At 62.0% G+C, this 14603-nt stretch overlaps 1 long non-coding RNA gene across 1 annotated transcript; it reads left to right on the top strand.

The window, feature by feature from the left end:
• The first annotated feature begins 1253 nt into the window (after positions 1 to 1253).
• LOC309864717 lies at positions 1254 to 2997 on the top strand. Its single transcript, XR_014311710.1, has 2 exons — positions 1254 to 2173; positions 2380 to 2997. It is a non-coding gene; the product is annotated as an uncharacterized lncRNA (long non-coding RNA).
• Positions 2998 to 14603: the final 11606 nt, after the last annotated feature.

Genomic DNA, 14603 nt, shown 5'->3' on the forward strand with positions numbered 1-14603 from the left:
GTCAGTGGCCCGTGGGAGCAGGCCAGGGCCTATCTGCACACCAGCCTCTTCCTGCCCTGGGCCTGTGGCCACAGTCACCCTTGTGGGTTCCTACCTGACTGGGCAACCGGAGGGGTGTGCCATCTCCGGGCTTGGAAGGGTTACACGCCGGGAAGCCTGCGTCTAGCGTGGACAGCTTCATGTGTTCGCACACAACAGATTCCCAACGCTTCCATGGCGGGAACCGGCGGCCGCTCAGCAGCGGTGACCCGAGGGAGTCAAGGTGCTGGGTCTCCGGAGGAACCCCCTGAAACCCGGAATCGGGGAGCACTGGCTCGAGGAATGGCGCTGGTCTCTGTCTCGCCCGGCTGGCCCAGCATCGGAGAACGGCCGTGGACCCAACCTCAAGTCCGGTTTGCTTGGACGCGGGTCTGCGGGAAACCTCGGCCGGCCTCCAGCAGCGTTCTTAAGGAAAGAGGCCGTTACGTCGGGGTCCGCCGCACTCGAACCAGCCTCTCTGGGGACCGAGGATTTCGCGACTGACCCTCACTGCGTGCCTGGTACGGCATCAGCGGGCTTCTGCGAGCTCCACGAGCTCCGTCCCGATGCGTCCTGCCAGCCGGCCTGGGCACGGACGTCCTCACCACAGGCTGGCAGACGACCAAGCTGAAACCAGGCAGAGAACCGGCGCAATACGTCGTGGAGACGGCATCGGGACTCGGGAGTCCGTCCGTCCGTCGCTCCGGAGTTAGCCATTGTCCTTACGCGCCGTCACACTTTCTGTCAGATTCTGTCAGGGCTCGCTTCAACCAAGGTCCCAGGAGCGAAAAGAATGTGCTCCGCGTGGTTCTTCTCCATCCGTCTAGAAGTTCTGCTCCCCTGGAACCGGGGGGAGCCGCTTCCGCCGCAGCCCTCAGGAGCCCTCATGCCTCCTTCGCCTGGATGCAGAGCTCTCGGTCCTAGAAACCTTCCTCCTGGTTGGGAGAAGCCGGTGGCGGGCGGTCCCGGCCCCGTGCAGAAGGCTCCCAGGGGCTGCAGCCCACCTGGCTTGTCCCCATCCACTGCTCAACCCTCTATTCTGGTTCACCCCCAAGTCCCAGGGCACATAGACTGGGGGGCCCCTGGCAATGATCCTTCTTCTGACCAGAGCCAGCAATCCCTCCAGCAAGACCCGACACACGCTTGCGACCTGGGGCTCTTCTCAGACTGTCTGCGCTTGGCCATGTCAGAAACTCCTCCACGGCGAGTGGGTAGAGCCCCTGCGTCCCGTCACTCGGGGAGGACGCCTGTCTTCCACAGTCATGCCAAGGGGGGTCCCTGTCCTCGGGGAGGGCAGCCCCTCCTCCTCCCCAGTCACTCAGGAAGTAGAATCCGTCTTCCCGGGCTGGGGAGGACTCACGGAGGAGGCCACGTCTCCGTAGGTTCCTGGGCCGGCTGTGGCCCAGGTGGGTCGTGCTCGAGGACGTGCCCGTGTCCTGTGAGTGCTCATGGGATGCGCCAGCCCGTCCCTGTGGACGTGGATGACTCATCGCCAGCGAGGACAATGGCTGCTGCTGGCTCAGCCCCTTTGCCCCACCGCCTCACGTCCTGGCGTAGGGCTCAGGCGTGGGCTCCGGCGGCCGTCCCAGGCCGCACCAGCTCTGTCCCTCCGCCGGCTACGAGAGCCGCCCTTGGAGCTCCCACACGGCAGAGCAGAAACCGGCATCCTCGGCCGCTCGAGGCGCTGCTCTACTCGCCCCACTTGGCGGCACCGCGGGCCGCTGTCTCTCTGCCAGCGCCGAGCAGGAAGGTTCTGGGGCCGACACGGTGGAAGGGAGCAGCTTCCTCCGTCAGGGGGGGGCCCGGTGCCGCCGGCAGGCCTCACCCTGCGCCCCGTGACCTCTCCGGCCCACTGACCGCGGCTTCCTGCTGTGCTGTGCGTCCTTGAGGACGGTCCCGCGTCACTGCGGAGTCACTGCGGAACGGGTGGGGAAGGACGCGCCCTCCCGGGGCTGCGCATGGCCCCGAGCGGGTCAGCCGTCCTTACCCTCAGGGGTGGGGCCTCGACCCTGACGTTCCTTATTCTTTGTCTCAGGCGTTCCTGTTGGTACCTGGGGGAGGCTCCGAGAGCCTGGGGTCTCGGGTCAGTGCAGAAGCCCCTCTGGACACCGGGCCCCTCCTCCACCTCCCGATCTCGCCTCTGGGTCACGAAGCTGTGCGTTTGGGAAGCCGCTAGGTGGGAGGAAGGTGGGGGCCGCCCTGCAGGACCGGCTCCGAGGACTGGCCAAGGGGACGGCTCCTCCTCGGTTCCGCCTCCCTCCTCTCTCCTTCCCTCCTCCCCCCGCCCCCTCCCCCACCTCCGCTCCCTCCGCCCACCCCTTCCCCATCCTCTCTGCTTCCTCCCCCCCCTTCCTGTCCCAGGTCACAGAGCTGCAGGACCAGGACCAAAGTGCTGACAAAGATGTGCCGCAGAGGGGAGGAAGCAGAGGCTGGACGGCCGGAGAAAGGGTCCTGAATCCGTCTGCCCAGGCGGAGCTCCTCCCGGGGCCTCGCTCACAGGCTTAGCCTCTGGGACCTGGGGGCGCGGCGAGGTCCACGCTGAGTTCCCAGGCAGGGAACCTCCATGCCTGACGGGAAACGTGGGGAAGTGGCGGGCAGCTTGGGTGTGGGACATGGGCCTGGGCCGGCGGTGGGCCCGCTGGCTTCTGGAGGGGCAGGACACCCCGGTCACGTGCACCTGACTTCCCAGGACGAAGGCAGAACTTACGAAGCACCAACAGCCAGGACTGGGGACGGAAACGCTGCTGAGCTCGGCGGCACCGGGATGTCTCTTCTCCGGGGTATCTGGGCTGTGTGTGGGCGCATGAACAGCCTACAGCTGCGGCTCGTTGAGAATAGATTCTAGAACGAAGCCCAAGAACCACTTCTAGTCCATAAACGTCTGCACGGGCTGGGCTGGGCAGGCTGTTCCCTCTCTGCACGTCCTACACAGAAGCGGCCTAGAGAGACGTCCCACTGCGTGAGCGTGCGTGTGTGTGTGCAGGTGTGTGGTGCGTGTGCGCGTGTGCGTGTGCGTGTGCGGGGTTCATGTGCCTCACTCACTCCCTCAGTAATGTTTGCTGAGTGATTATCAGGTCTTAGGAACTGAGGACACGCATCTGATAAGAATGACCAAGTCCTTCTCATGAGGTTGGTGTTCTGGTGACTAAGATTTCAGCCATTTGGGGACCTGGACCAGAAATTACAGGGAAGAAGAATCTATTTGGGCCCAAACTATCTGTGCTTACAGATAATTTCTGGACTATCAGTGAAACAAGGGGTCCTTACCGCAGCCAAACGTGGGTGGGCCTCGACGTCCCTCTCGGACGCACCCACTCTTCTGAGCACTCGCTCGATACTTCCCCAAATGACGATATTTCACCCAAAAGAAAGTGACACAAAATACAGTTTAGAAGAAATTTTTCTAATGGTCTGAATTCAATGCATTCACTCAATTTAATTTTAAAAACCTTAATTCTGCGAGGAGGGGTTCTGTGGCGCCCAGCTCGGACGGGCCCTGAGCTCTGGGAGGGAAGCTGGGGGGGGCTCCGACCCGGTCTGCATGGCCCATTCTGACTCCGGGGATTCCAGAAACCTCTTTCATGTCATTAGAAACTCAGCAAATGTGGGAGCAAACCGCTCCCAGCCACCCAGCCCTGATTCACTGTGACCAGCTTTTCCTTCTCAGTGACCCTCTCTTCCCAGGAATGTCCATCTTCTCAAAGCCTGGGCCCAGCCAGGGCTTCTGGTGGACCTACCAGCTGTAGGTTTTCTCCTCTAAGACTCACTGACTCAGCTCATGGAAACCCTCAGCATCCCGACAAGCTGGTCCTCTGGCGAGCTCTCGGCTCTTCCAGTGGTGCGTGCAGAGTTGTGATTAATGCCGGGAAGAGCATGCGTGGGCGTCCCACACCTTTGGGCTCAACGCCCTTGAGTGTCCTTCAAGGGTTTCCAAGGAGGCGACGCCGAGATCCGGGACCCCTGAGCTCCTGACCCCACGCTCCTCAGGTGAGCGAGTCAGCAGGCACAGGAGTGAGACGTTTGGAAACAAATCCTCCAGAATCAACCGGTGTGGTGTATCAGCGGTGTGGGAGGCACGTGCCCGTACAGACCCAGGCACCCTCTCTTCCAGGCCTGGCAGCATGGACGGCAGAGGGAAAAGCAGCCCCCTCTGAGCAGGGAGCCCCATGGGACTCGAACTCGGGATCCCAGGGTCATGACCTGAGCCCAAGGCAGACGCTTCACCGACAGAGGCCCCCAGACGCTCATGCCTGCCTTCTTTTCAAGAAAACCTCTGTGACTTCTCTTTCGGAAGGTCCCCAGTTGCATCGTGAGTGCGCGCTGCGGAAGCGCAGGAGGGCCTGACGCAGGACCCGCAGAGTTCAGCGCGGCAGGAGCCGGAGCTCAGGCTCCGAGGTGCCGCTGCCTGGTCCGCTCCCGGGCGCGACGCACACTCCATCCGCAGCTTCGCGTCTCCGTGCGCCACAGACGGGCACAGAGTGGGGACCCCCGTCCAGCGACGGCGCGACCCTTCTTCCCGTGCATCCCGGACCCACGGCAGGTGGCTGACGAGGAACGGTCTTGAGAGACCCTCGATGCGCGGACGCGAGCTAACTGGCGGGATTCGCAAACAAACCGTGTCCGTCTCCGTTTACCCGCGGTGTTTGGAAAAGGCACGCAGCCGGGTTCCGAGGGACTGACCCCCACGGACCTCAAGGTCAGAGGACAGGAGGGCATCTCACTCTCGCCTTCGGGAGCGTCTCCCCGGGGCCATGGACCATGCTGTGCTTTCAAGTGCGAAATGTGCCCGGGCTGGAGCACGGGTTCTTCCCGACACTCCCCGGCCCTTGGAACGGGCTGGCACCGGGCAGAGGCTTCTGTCGAGGTCGCCCGCAGTCAGGGGCACGCTCCAGGAGCTGAGCAGCCAGGCCCCGAAGATGGCGGGACAAAAAGTGCGGGATCCCTCTCACGGCTCCGTCTCCGGGCGCACAAGAGGGAAGCCGCCTCCTGGGCAGTCTTCCGGGCGCTCGAGGTTGAGCCCTTGACCCGGCCTCCGGGCGTGGCCTGGTGAGGAAGGGACCCCGCGCAGCAGAGCAGCAGGGACACGGGGCAGAAGAAACCAAGTCTGCGCCAGCCCCGCCTTCCTGGCGTCCCCCCTCGGCCTGGTGCCCAGGTCCTCCGGGGAGCCACGCTGCATGTCCAGCCCGGGTGCTGGGGAGTTCTGTCCCCGTGACAGTCATCCCTGACTCAAGGGTGACATCGCCGGCTCCCAACCTTCCTCAAAGGCTGGAGACGGCAGGCAGCTCCCAGGACGACACCCGCAGCCTCTCAGCACAGCGTCTCACTCCCTCGGCTCCGTCTGCGATGGCTCTCTTGTTCCCGCAGGGCTACGTCTCTGGGGCTCGTTCTGGGACAGTCGTGCAGAGACGGGCCGAAGGAGGTTCCGGGGAGGATGCTCTGGGTGCCGTTTGTCACTGAGAAGTGCTGCCGTCCTTCAAGGCACAAAATGAGGAGAAGCCGCAGTTGGCCGGCTGACCCTGTTCACGGCCCGTGACACCTGAAAACGGAGACTTCACAGGAAGCGCCAGAGCTGTAGTCCACGTCTATACCCGCTTTCCTTACGTCCCTTGAAGACAGGAATGATTTTCTTGTGACTACACCCAGTACCTTTTATGGACATTCAATGATTTCTTTGTGCTAAAAGACGCGCAATATGAAATGTACCGTCTTACCTGTTTCTAGGGGCACCGTTCAGGGAGGCCCGTCCGCGCTCCTCGTCCGCAGACCCCGGCAACCACCGTCCTGCTTTCTGTTTCCATGAGCTTGACTAACCGACGTGGCTCGCGGGAGTGGAAGCCCTGTGTGTCCTGCTCACGTGTGTGTGTGCCCGGCATAGTTCACTTAGCATAGTGTTCTCATCCGGCCCTGCTGTGACGTGGGCAGATTCCCTTCCGTGTTAACGTTCCTGGATGGTTTTCTGTTCTGTGAATTTTGCTATCAACTCGCCCATCCCTGGACACGGGGAGGCTTCTGTGTTTCAGCGGCTGGGAATAATGTTGTCAGGAGCACGGTGGACCAATGCCCGCTTGAGACCCCCGTTTCATTGATTTGGGGACGTACCTAGCAGCGAAACGGCGGGATCTATGGTAATTCTGTGGTTGATCTTTTGAAAAACTGTCGTGCTGTTTTCCACAAGCCCCGCGCCGCTCAGCATTCCCACGGCGGCCACAGGGCTCCAGATTCTCTGCGTTCAAGACCCGTGAGATCTCCTGGGTATTTGGGAGGAGTCATCCCAGCGGGGGAGGGGCACCTCACGGCAGCCTTGTTTGCACTTCCTTGTGATGAGCGACGTTGAGCACCTTTTCCTGGGTTTGTCGGCCACGTCCGTGTTTTCCTTGAGAAATGTCTATGTAGGTCTTTGTCCATTTTTAAATGAGGTTATCGTGGTTTGTTGTTGTTGGGCTGTACATGCTGTTACCCGCTCTGGATGCTGACCTTTCACCAGACGCGCCACCAGCAAGTGTTTGCTCCCGTCTGCATGGCCTTTCAGTTTCTCTGCACTTTGTTGACAGCGGCCCCCGATGCGCAGTCTTCAGTTCTGATGAAATCCAACTTTCCTATTTTCAACTTTTGTCGTCTGCTTTTGGTGTGAAGTCCAGGAAATTCTTGCCGAATCCAATGTCTTTGGTCCATGTTTTCTTCTGAGAGTTTCATACTCTGGAGTCTTATTTTTAGGTCTTTGATCCATTTGAGTTAATTTTTGTACGTGGAGTACTGTGGGGAACCAGCTTCATTCCTGGGCATGTGGCTGCCGGTTTTCCCGGCGCTTTCCTGGTGCCCTAGTCGGAGGTCATGAGATGTGCCCACCAGGGATCCCCTTGCCCGCGAGGGTTCCCCCTTGTCGGAGGTCGTGAGACCGTGCCCACGAGGGGTCCCCCTTGTCGGAGGTCGTGAGACCGTGCCCGCGAGGGGTCCCCCTTGTCGGAGGTCGTGAGACCGTGCCCGCGAGGCCTCCCCCGCATGTCCCCTTCTGCATCGCTCGGGGTTCTTGCCAGAGCGACACTGTTTTGATTTCTGCAACTTTGTAGTAAGTTCTGAAATCAGGAAGTGTCAGTCCTCTGGTTTGTTCTTCTTTTTTAGCATTATTTTAGTTCTTTGGGGTTTGTGATTCTACATGAATTTGAGGGTAGATTTTTCCTTTAGATTTTGATCAAGATTGCATTAAATCTGTGGGTCGCCTTGGGTAGTACTGACACTTTAATTTTTATTTTATTTATTTATTTATTTCACAGACCAAGATCACAAGTAGACAGAGAGGCAGGCAGAGAGGGGGAAACAGGCTCCCCGTGGGGCAGAGAGCCCGATGCGGGGCTCGATCCCAGGACCCTGAGATCATGACCCGAGCGGAAGGCAGAGGCTCAACCCAGGGAGCCCTCCAGGCACCACTGTACTGACATTTTGACAAGTTGGTTTTGTACCTCCATAAACACTGATGCCTCTTTCTGTCAATTTAGGTTCTATCTTTGCTTTCTTTGAGCAATGTTTTACAGTTTTCAGTGTCTAAGTCTTTTACCTCCTTGGCTAGTTTTATTCTCAGGTTGTTTATTCCTTTTTGATGATATTATAAATGGATGTTTTTATTTTTTTTTTTTTTGAACTGTCTGTTGTCACTATGGAAACATAACTGATGTTTGTGTGTTGGTCTCATTACTGCAACTTTGCTGAATACATTAGTTAGTTTTGACTGTTTGTGGACAGGCAGTCGGTCACCTTCAAGCAAACGTGATACTTGCGGTGGTCGTCTTGGAAATACGGAGAGTTGACGTGGGCCGAGCACGTTTGTATTATTTTTAGGCTGATGTTATAAATGAGAACTAGCCTCCTTCTTAGCTAGTCATTGTCTTTTAAATGTCCGAATAGCCCTGCCAAGGACCCCATTTCCTGCCCTTTACAAAGGAGAAGTCTGGGGTGCACAGGTGGAACTGGGCATGGGGCGCTTGCCTGACTCTCCTGCTGCAGAGACATGTTCTTTGCATTAAGGAATAAACGAATCATGACACAGATTCGTGCATGTGTTTCTTTTGTTGTTGTGTTTTGTTGTTGCCCTTTTGATTTACACAGACTCCCCTCAACCCGTCTTTAACTACCATCTGGCACTTTAGTTAAAAGACATTTAAAAAGTCCTTTCAAAATATTTTGTGTGTAACCCCCAAAGGACACCCCACTGAATCAATTGATGTTTCATCTGTTTTTAATACTGTGACATAAATAAAAGTTAATACACTTTAGCGCACCACAGAAGCCTGACTCAAAGAAGAATTGTTCGCGGGCTGTGCAGGCCAGCAGGGACGGCGCTCTGCCTAGTAGGGTCTGTACCTGGGTGGCAGCTCGCCGGTCCCACGGGGGCCGAGAGAAGACACTGCTGGGTGGGGCCCTGGGGAGGCTCCGGGACCGCCAGAGCAGGAACAGCAGCCAGACTAAAGAGGCTCTCGAAGGCCTAATCCCTCCTTAGAAACTGTCAGATCCTGTCGCCAAGCGGGGCCTGGGGCGCCGAGGTCCCCGCTCCTGCCCGCTGCTGCCCGCGCGGCCCTCGCCCGCTGCTGCCCCGCCCCGTCCTGTAGCCGCAGACGTTCTGGGAGGGTGTCCTGGTCTTCGTTCTCTCCCCGCTTTGAAGGACTCAGGCTGTTGTCTTGGCGGGACGGCCGCTCCTTGCTGGGGTGTGGGTTTCCCACGGGCACCTGGCTGGGCTCCCTGACGCTCCTGAAGCTGCACCGGGCCCCCGCCAACCACAGAGCCTCCCTGCTATCACGGATGGGTCAGGGTGCTGAGGGCAGCAGGACTCACCCTGGCGGCTGAGGCCCCACAGGCAAAACTGGCGGGGCTCCTCCCTGGGACCCCAAGAGAGCAAGAGGATGTGGGCGGAGGCTTTATCCTCTTCTCCTGCCAGGGACCTGCACTGGGGTCACTCACAAAATGCCCACACGGCTGTGGACACGGCCACACTCTCCACTTTAAACAGCTCTGCAGGGCACAGGGTTTGGTCTTCAAGATGCATTTCCCCTGGACGTATCCGGCCCACGGCCCCGCTGGGTGGGACCCAGCCTAGGAGAGGAGGACAGAGAAAGCTGGGGGTGGGGGTCAGTGGAGCGCTGAGCCCAGGGCTCAGGGTCTCTGGAGAGGCAAGGCCTTGCACGGCTGGTCCTTGGGCTGGAGGGACAGGTGTCTGCTCTGTTTACCTCAAGAAGAAGCCCAGATGGCAGATGAGGAACCGTGACCTCGGGATGGAAGGGTGGAGCCTGGGTGAGAGCCACACCTGGGCCCTGACCTTGTCTGAGCCGCCCACTGCCCAGCCCTCTGTGCCAGTCTGGGACCATGACCAGGAACGGGCAGAGGCCCGGAGGGCAGAGAACTCTATAGTTCACTGGAGCTCCAGCTCCACGGCCATTCTCTGCCCGCTTGCCCTCAGCTAAAGGGGGCCAGAGGCTCAGTGCCCACCAGGCAGCCTGCCCGGTCCAGCCTGCGCAGGGGTTCTGCCGGGCCACACCCCTCCTCCCCGGCCGGAATCTCGTTCCGCACATTGAGGCCATCAGTAGTGAGCGGAGAGCACGAGGCCCCTTCCCCTCCGCTGAGCACGCTGGGCCCGACCTTTGCGAGGCAAGAAGTGTGGGCGGGCAGGCTCAGAGTCCAGCAGCTGCCCCTCGTAGGTCTGTGGACGGCCTTTCTGTCCCTCCCGTTGGAGCGGTTTGTGGAGGTGAGAGAGATGCTGACGCAGGCAAAGCCTCTCTGGGCACGGGTTTCCGAGAAAGACAGTGGCTGCTAGGGCAGGTCAGCCTCCCTGGGCCCGAGGGTCTCATCGCTCCTGGACGATTCGTTGTGCACGGAGCACGTCCAGGTAAAGCCCGTGCCATGCCCTGCGCCGTCAGCTCCCTGACGCCCGCCCTGGGGTCTTCCTTACTGGCGTCCCTGCGCTGCAGGTCCGACCTGAGGCCCAGGAAGTCCCACCGGCACACCAGAGCTCACTCTGCCAAGAGCGAACCCGAGGGGAGCCCGGCATCTTGCAGCCGAGCAACGGTCCTCCTCCTCACTTATCTGGAGGGTCTGCAGGGGCCTGCGGTGGGGGGCAGGGGGCTCAGGCAGGAAGCGCCTCTGGCCAGGGCCGGGAGAGGCCCACCCGGGCTCCAGAGACCCATGGCGCCGAGCAGGGGACAGAGGCTGGTGCGGGGCTGGCCCCCGGGACCGTGTATGTGAACACCAGGGCCATTCCTCCGGGCTGGTCAGAAACGGATCCTGTACTCGGGGACACGGCAGATGTTACTGTTGCTTTTGAAGGGCGCGTCCCACTCAGGCACCCGAGGCATGGGGCGCTCAGGGAAGCCGCTGAAGCTGCTCCTGGGAGACACCTCCGCGGCTTCTTCCACCTCCGCGCCCTCTGCCCATCTGAAGGGTCCTCTGCCTCCAAGTGCCCGTCGGCATCTCTTCGTCTCCCTCCGACTCCCCGTCTCTCTCCTCCCGGGCACGCCCTGACCGCTCCATCCCCCGCATCCGACCCGGGCAGCCAGCGCTCGCTCTCTTCCGGGAGCACGTGCACCCGCCCAGTGCCTGTCCCTCGGGCGTCTCCGTCTGCAGGTCACCCCAAACGCTTCCCCAACCCCAGAGGACCCCAGCCAGGAGCTTCCTGTGTCCTGGCACCAGCTCAGCCTGGGACCTCAACGGCTCTCCCTGGGTCACCCACCACACAGTCCAGTCCCAGGACCCCTTCACATGGCCCGGCATCCCCAGCCGTGAGTTCAGGACCTGAAAGTCCAGCTCTTGCCTGGACCCTGCTCCTTCTCCGATGCTGGGGAGGCTGGGAACCCCGTGGCTCCAGCCCCCCCATTGCCACTTGCCTGGCCCTCAGCAACCCCGTCTGGGGCTTCACAGGCCTTCTCCATGCACCTGCTCCAGAGCCTCCCAGCCCTTCCCCCGCCTGCTGGGGCACATCCACCCTGCTCTGTGGCCCGGGCTGGCACCTCTCCATTCCTGGAGACGGTCACGCTCCATGAACTATCACGGACAGCACTTCAGGGGGGGTCCTGCCTCCCAGCGAAAAGGTCACGGGGCTCTCGGCTCCCAGAGCTACAGCACAACTCCATCGGGGAAGCCCCTCATACGGACGCAGGAAGGCGGGAGCTGGGCTGTGCCAACAGGAGTGAGGGAGCCCGGGAGGGAGACGTGGGGCTCTGGCGTCCACAGGGGATGGCTCTGTTCTGCAGGCGGTGCTCTTGGGGCTGCGCGGGGCACTGGACACGATCTGAACCTCGTCCTGGCCGAGCGGGGACACGGGGTCTCAGGAGGAGGAGCTGCTGGGTGGCGATTCCCATTCTCAGTGCTGAGCTCACTGGTGGCCGTGCAGGAGGACAGCCAGAGCTGCCGCGGGGCCCCCTGCTTCCACCCTGTGCCGGCGAGGAGCTAAATTGGCCTCTGTACGCGGCAGCAGCGGGCCGTGCCAGCAGAGCCAGGCAGGTGACCCGCACAAAAGGCCTGGCTCGCAGACAGAGCACGGAGCCCACGTGACCGGGCGGCAGGGCCTCCGCAGCCCAGGCAACAAAAGCCAGCTCAGAGGCTGAACCAAGAGCCTCCGTCTGGAGGTTGGGCAGCCTTTAGAAACGGGCTTCCTGGACCCCGTCCCTCTGCACGGCCCCTGCACCAAAGATGCCTTTGTCACCACCGCTCTCGGCTGCGGCCCTCCCGCCAGATCGCCCGCTGCCATGGAGACACGGCGCCCGCCGGCCCTTCCCGCAGGGGTCCGGGCCCGGACGGCCAGGAGAGAATGAGGGCGTCAGTGCTATCTGGGGAGACACGGACCACCAGCTGGATGTCGCCGGAGCAATTAGCGCCCTTGTCACCGCATCCTGCAGTTTCCCCGCCATGTCTGTGCCGCAGGGCGCCCGTGTGTGTCGGGGAGAAGGGCACCCCCTCACCTCCCGCCCGCCGGCATCCAGGCCGAGCAGCCCAGTGCTCTTGGGGGCAGCCCCTTGATGCCCTGCAAGTCTCGGGGTATGAGGGCAGGAGCCAGTCCCATTGCCTTCCCACTGCTGGAAGAGGGGACGGTTCCTGGGGGCACAGTTGGGCTGGTCTCAGGGCCCCACCTCCTCCGGGCATCCTGGGCAAGGAGCGGATTCCAGGAGACACTGCCTCCCATGCCACCTGGGACCGGCTGTCTGGTTCCAGGGAGCCGTCCGTGGTGTGGCGTCCTGGCGACCCTTCTGGCTGTGTGAGGGCGGGAAGCGCCTGGGTGTATCTTTCTTGAGTCCCGGGAGCCCAGCACTACCGTCCCGGGCAGTACCCCCTTGCACACACACGTGAACAGACACACGGCGTGGACATCCGGTGTCAGCTCCGCGTGGGAGGAGGCAGTGAACCGCGCCTTGGCAGCGGTGAGGCTGGGGGGCAGGCGGGAAGGCGCGGCCGGCCGCCAGAGGCTGCAGTGAGCACGGCCGCGGGGACAGGCTGCCCCTCAAGTGGAGCCCGGAGGGACGTGGACGCCAGGGGCCGGGGACCGGCGTCTGCAGGAGGAGGGAGCAGGGGCACATGAAGGCCTGAGTGGCGGCCGGCAAGAGGCAGGGTAGGGGTGCTCTCTCCCACGGCAGGTCTGCGGGGCTGAGTGCCCTGGGGCCAGGACAGGACACCCGTAGCGACACGGCGCCTGGCGGTGTCTGTTCCCTCTCGCTCCTGAGACGGGGCTGCAGAGCCCCTGGTGGCCGGCGGGACCCGGTGGGCATCCACAGCCCCCACGAGAGCTGGAGAGCAGGGGCCACGGGCTCGCTTCATGGAGAGAAGTTGAGGGGGGTTGAGGGTGGACCCCAAGCCCTCCCACGACTTTCCAAAGGCCCTGGTCCTTGGATTCAAGTGGGCCAAAGGTCAGGACATGTGTTTGGAACGTGCGCAGCGCCCACAGCTGCCCCGTCACACCCTCCCAGCCTGGGCAGGCAGAGCACATCCTGCAGGAGCGACGGGCAGAGGTACGCCCCAGCTCCCAGGATGGGGGGCCAGCGCTGGGTCCAGCACCCACCTGACCGCACGCCTCTCACGGAGTCCAGACACCAGGGCTGCCACACGGTTCTGGACATAATCGAGGCGGGAGAGCGCAGAGTACGTCTCCCAAATGCTGCTGTGACACCGTGGTCCGCATGGCAGCCTGAGGTCTGGGGAACTCTCTGGATTCTTGTGCCAGCGGATCTCCCGGCCTCGGGGGGCACGATCACCAGCTGGCCACAGGCTCTGTGGCACGGCAGTCCTGAAGGGGGGCGCATCTGGGCTCCGATCAGAAGGGGACACGGCGACCAGAGCGCCAGCTGCGTTCAGGCCTGTGGGACGTGACCCAAGTGTGGTCACTTAGCTCACAGGGCAGTGGCCTTGGCAGGCAGGCAGCGTCCACATCCACAGGGGAGGGAGGAACCGTGGAATCCAGAAAGATAATGGAAACAGTAACGCAGACAGAGCTGCCAGGAGGGAGCCTCCGAGCCCTCCATCCCGCCAGACTTCCACCAAGGTGGGTTCTAGAAAGAAGTGGGAAGGAAAGGGACAAGTCCCCATCCAGTAGGCACACGGCCCCTGCTCTCAGGAAGCCTGAGGACACCTGGCATTATCCCGAAAGCGGGTAAACTGAGGCCCAGCCCAGGGTTCAGGAGACCCAGCAGGGACCAGACCACAGGAAGTCACCTCCGGGCAGAGAAGGCTGAGGTCTGGGGCTTCTGGTCGGGAACACACAGATGGCCTTGCTCATGGACCGTCCGTCAGGTCTCAGGTGGGGCGTGGACGGGGTAGCCGGGCCCTCCTGTGTCTGTCCTGACATTGCAGCATCTGGCCAGGCCCGGCCGGCTCGGCCTCTCGCAGGGCTGGACACAGCACTGGAAGACCTCCTTGCTCCCAGCTTTATGGTCAGACGAGGACCCAGGCAGTGGTTCCTGGCTGTGTTCTATCATCTGAGCCCGCAGTGGGGTTCCTGGGGGCCTCCGGAGGACGTGGCCCACCTCACGGGCCCCAGTCGGGCCTCTGTGACAGAGGCTGGAGAGCCCCCAAGTGGGGGCTGTGAGGCAGCCTCGGGCCTCCACACCCCTCGGCAGGGCTCTCCCCATGACCTCTACCGGGTGTCTGTGAGCTGCGGGGAGACTGCTCCCTGAGCCCAGCCTTCCACGCTGGTCCCCTGAACAGAGGGGCCCCTGCCCGGAGACTCGCCCCATGGCCTCCATCCACCGGGTGCCCCCATCCTTCCCTGCCCAGCCTCCAGCCGCACCCACCCACCCTGGCGGCATTCTGTGGTCCCAGAGCACCCTGCACGGTGCGGCTCAGGGATGCCACGGTCACCGTGCCCTGGCTGTGGTGCCAGCAGACGGTCAGCCCTCTGAGGAGGAACCCTCAGCTGCTGCTTCCCCGGGCCCCTGAGGCCTGGACACGGGACCTCATGGGATCCGTGCTCCAGTCCCCGAGCTCCTCCGGACAGACATGGGGCCTTGGCCAGACTCACAGCCTCGAACCAGATGCTGTCCCTGCTACTCACGCTGGCTCCAACGAGGGACCTGTGTCGGCAGGGGTCCCTCATCCCGGGCCCCTCATGCAGCCCAGGC

The sequence above is a fragment of the Mustela nivalis genome (assembly GCF_964662115.1).
Source record: "Mustela nivalis genome assembly, chromosome: 5".
In the NCBI taxonomy this organism is placed as follows: Eukaryota; Metazoa; Chordata; class Mammalia; order Carnivora; family Mustelidae; genus Mustela; species Mustela nivalis.